At 47.1% G+C, this 4,918-nt stretch overlaps 1 non-coding gene across 1 annotated transcript; it reads right to left on the bottom strand.

The window, feature by feature from the left end:
• Positions 1–3,276: 3,276 nt before the first annotated feature.
• LOC122676222 lies at positions 3,277–3,380 on the bottom strand. Its single transcript, XR_006335504.1, has one exon. It is a non-coding gene; the product is annotated as a U6 spliceosomal RNA (small nuclear RNA).
• Between the last annotated feature and the right edge of the window lie 1,538 nt (positions 3,381–4,918).

Here is a 4,918-nt window from a genome sequence, read left to right as displayed (position 1 = left end):
TTTTTTAGTGGGTTTTGTCATACATTGACATGAATCAGCCATGGTTTTACATGTATTCCCCATCCCGATCCCCCCTCTCACCTCCCTCTCTACCCGATCCCTCTGGGTCTTCCCAGTGCACCAGCCCTGAGCACTTGTCTCATGCATCCAACCTGGGCTGGTGATCTGTTTCACCCTAGACAATATACATGTTTCGATGCTGTTCTCTGGAAACATCCCACCCTCGCCTTCTCCCACAGAGTCCAAAAGTCTGTTCTGTACATCTGTGTCTCTTTTTCTGTTTTGCATATAGGGTTACCATTACCATCTTTCTAAATCCTATATATATATATATATATATGGCCTCAGCTTTCCATCTGTGAAGTGGAACCACATGAACACCAGGACAGCAGTGTCCTTTGGGCCTCCTGGGGTGGTTCTGGTCACAGCCTCAGCAGCAGAGGCTCTCTTCCCACCACATAGTCTGGGTGGGGGAAGTTTCACTGTCTACTGGGGTAGGGCACTGGGTTAGACCTCGTGTTGAGGTTTCCCAGTCTTGCTTTAGCCAGTGTCTAGGGTTCTACATGGGGCTTCCCTGGGGGCTCAGTGGTAAAGAATGGACCTGTCAGTGCAGGAGATGTGGGCCTGATCCCTGGGTCGGGAAGATTCCCTAGAGAAGGAAATGGCAACCCAGTCAAGGATTCTTGCCTGGGAAATCCCATGGACAGAGGAGCAGGTGGGCTACAGTCCATGGGGTTGCAAAGAGTCAGACACTACTGAGCAACTAAACAATAGCAGCAGGGTCCTATGTAACATCCCACACCCCTCAGTTTATCACCTCTCTCGAAAACTTGCCTTCAGACTCCACAGGGCTTCATGTTTTAAAGGCCTATTCATTCTCAACATAGGGTTACTCAAAATGGAGTGCTCACTCTGTGCCCAACCACGGGGCTTGGGTCTCTATAGGGGTGAATACCCTGTCAATCTCACAACACCAGGAGATTCTCTTATTACCCCCATTCTACCGATGAGGAAACCAAGGCCGGGAGAGGTCAAGCAACTCATTGAAAATCACATCGACAGAGCCAGGGCTGCAATTGAATGTCTCTAATTTGGGATCATGCCTGTGTCACCCTTAAAGTCTGGTGCTTCTTAATCCTTTCACCACAAGATGGCAAGGCCCACATGAGCAGGGGGCGTTTTGTGTTTGTCCTTTGGAAATCCAATGTGCAGTATGGAGCCTGGCACTAGGGATTTATTAATTTTGAACAAAACTTCTCTTTTTTTTTCTTGGGGCTGTGCCACGTGGCTTGCGGAATCTTAGTTCCCTGATTATGGATGGAACCTATGTCCCCTGCATTGGAAGCACAGAGCACTAACCACTGGACCTCCAGAAAATTACTTTGCAAACCTTCTTTTACACTGGGTTCCTCCTTTCTACAAAACTGACTCCTGACATCTTGCAAAGGGTAGGTCTCTCTGAGAAGAGATGTTTATTTTCCCAAGATCAGTGCCCTCAGCAAAGCCATTGTTCAGAGTTTCCAGAACTGTCGAGGGCTTTTGGAACCAGGCTCCTGCCTGCCACCTCTCCTCATTTTTGCATTTTGATCATAAGATTCACAAAATGTAGTTCAACTGCTTCACATTATTTCCTTCTGCTCAGAATCATAGCCCTCACAATTATGTTATTCTTTTTTATTATTTATTGTGTGCCCTGGGAAATTTTCATTTTAACCAAGACACTGGTTCAATTGCAAAATGGCAAAGAATGATTTGTAAGGAGATCAGTGTTGGGAGCTTATTAAAATAAGAATTTAGGGGATGGTTTGGAAGGAGAAGAGGGAAATCTCTTGGGAGAGGAGGTATTTCCGAGAGCTGAGAAGAAATTGTGGAATATGAGGAAGGGAACATAAGGGGAGGAGAGACAGAGAGAGAAAGATAAGAAAGAAATAGAATTAATGGGAAAATAGGAGGTAAATGGTGTACATAAATGTGAAAAAGTCACAAAGAGGAAAATAAACAAAAGTCCTCAGAAAGGAAAGATGATAGATTTACCATCATTTGAAACAGAATGAAGATTGTCCCCGCTCCATCCTGTAGGCTCCCAGGCGGGTTTAGGCTGTCAACTGGGTTATCTGGATGTTTTCTTGAAAGCACTATTGAAAATCACAGCCCCAGGAGGTGTCTTTGTTCTCACTGCACAAGTGCTGCATAGACCAGGGAACCAAAGAAGCCTGCAGCCACTCTTCTGGAGCCGGGGCCAGGACCTCACCTGCTCTGGAACCTGACCAGATGGCTCTAGAAAAAGAGCTGTGTTGTATGGGCCTCACAGAGGCCTCTTCTGTCCCTCCAGGCCCCCACGATGTCAGTGGCACCTCCTGGAGTTGGGCCTGTGGTGGGTGGAGTCCCTTCTCTCTGAGATGTTCCCACTTTCCTCCCTTGCTATGGTCCTCAGGCCCCTCCCCGCAGGGCCCTGGAGGCCTCCACTGAGCATCTCACTGCTCTGGTGGGAATTAATGACTCACCCCTGCAGAGGCTTTCCCATCTGTGTGCTTAGAGAGAGATGTTCCACACACTGAGCGAAACAGCCTGTTTGCAAAGGCCCAGGCCATTCAGGGTCTGATCAGTAAATCTGTGTTCAGAGCCCGAGGGTCAGGCTGTGGAGGCAACAGCTGACCACGTCCGCCTCCCAGTGCAGCCCGAGACAGCAGAAGGCAATTTGCTCTCCTCAGACCTCTTTTTCTGAAATGAGCACTAGGGCATTCTTGAATTCTTCGGCTTCTGTGGAGAAATGAATTCAGCAGTGAGGAGTCTTGGGAATTTGAGATGCACGTTCTTATTATGTCATTTAATGAGGGAATGCTGCCAAGCAGCCTTCTCTTTGCTCTTTCTCTGGGTTGCTGTTTCCAGTGGTTACTGCCTTCAGAGCCTCAAATAACTGCTTTTCTGACCCATGTATACACATGTGCACACAGGGGTGTGTATATACATGCATGTGCACACATCTGCCCCTCACAGCACACCCCCATCCTCCTCGGGTAGGATGTCTCAGTCCAGGAATAGCTTGGGCTCTGCTCCTGGGCAGGGTAGCCTTCCCAAGTGTGCACCCAGTTCTCAGAGCCTGGGCCTCTACTTCCTGTGCTGACCCAGGGGAAGGTGATATGCACATTATTAACCTGTGATAGAAAATACGATGGTCCCTCAAACATGTCCACAGCCGAATCCTCAGAATCTGTGCATATGTCACCTTCTGTGGCAAAGGGGACATTGCAGCTGTGATTAAATTAAGGATTTTTTTTTAATATGGAATGCTTCATGAATTTCCATGTCATACTTGTGCAGGGGCCATGCTAATCTCTGTATCATCCCAATTTTAGTATATGTGCTGCTGAAGCAAGCACTAAATTAAGGATATCGAGATGGGGCAGTGATCCTGAACCATCTGAATAGGTCCAGTATAATCACAAGGATCATGATAGGAAGAAGGCAGGAGGGTCAGGGGGAGAAAAGATATAAAAATGGGAGCAAAGGTGGGAGCAGTGCATGGCCACAAGCCAAGGAATATGGGGGCCTCTAGAAGCTGGCAAAGGCAAGGCAAGGATCCTCCTGCAGAGCCTCCAGAAGGAATGCAGAGCTGCTGACACCTTGATTTTAGTCCAGTAAGACCCACTTCAGAGTTCTGACCTTCAGAACCTTAGGATAATAAATTTGCACAACATGAAGCCACTAAGTTTTTGGGAATAAGTTATAGCAACAATGACAACTAGCACACACTAGTATAACTCAAGGCATGGTCTTCCTGACAGGCAAAGGGAAACACTCCTCTGTCTTGGAGCTAGCCTCTTGTCTGGCATCTAGGCATCTAGGCAGCAGAGGGCAGGTAGACACATCATGGGGCTCAATCATGCATCATGATATTCTAAGAATTGGGGGCAGATTGCACGCCAGGCAGTAGGGCTGTGGCAGAAAGCAGAAGAAATTTCAAATCTAAACTTTGCTGGATTCAGGATTCTGGGAAACCAATTATTAAAGCCCTGAACTCAGAGAGTGAACAGACTGACTGTGTGGGTGGGTCAAGGAAGGGGCTAGTAGTGTAATCACCTGCTAGCGGCAGAAAACATGGCCGGGGCAGGCAGACTGGGAAGTGGCAAAAAGAAGAATAAAGCTCTTTCAGACCTTCAATTTTTTACCTCTGAAGTTTCCATGCCTGTCTGATGACCAGAACCATCTGGGGTGCCTGATAAAAATACATTTGGGGTCCTGCCCTGGGGTGCTTCCAGGAGCTCAACTGTAGGTCTGTTCACAGTATCATTTGTTGCAATGGATGTGGTATCTTGTTCCCTTGGAACCCTATGCACAGGGTTCCCAAGTCTGGTCCTGCCTAGATTTCCACTTTGCCTTCCAGTCACCCATTCCCACCCCAGGCCAGAGTGCCCCGCTGGGTGGCGTTCTAACTTGTCCAGGCTCCTTGTTCTCCATCTGAGGCTTGCTCAGCCTGCGCTTCACCCCTGTGTCAGTTTCTGACCTGGCGAGGTCACAGCACAACCGTGAGCACAGAGGGTCTGGACACCTCCTCTTTCTACAGATTTACCATATTCTGATGACACAGACTCAACTTCAGCCCCTTTCATTCTTTCTGTTCCTTCCCCACCTTTTCAAACTGGACCCTAGAACTAGGGTAGCTGAATCATTCCACCTCCAACAGACAAGGACAACTGGGATTCTTGCACCACCCTCAACCTTCATCGTACAGGTAAAGACTCTTGTATTTACTACCATGAAAAATATCATCTAGCTAGCTATTTTATATATATATATACATATATATAAAATATATATATATGAATGAATATATATATGAATGAACCTATTTTCTATGTATCCATCTATCATCTAATTTATTGCTATCATCTCTTTATCTACCTGTTTGTTTTAGGTC

Source organism: Cervus elaphus, chromosome 19 (assembly GCF_910594005.1).
Source record: "Cervus elaphus chromosome 19, mCerEla1.1, whole genome shotgun sequence".
In the NCBI taxonomy this organism is placed as follows: Eukaryota; Metazoa; Chordata; class Mammalia; order Artiodactyla; family Cervidae; genus Cervus; species Cervus elaphus.
This window is presented reverse-complemented; position numbering and strand designations above follow the sequence as displayed.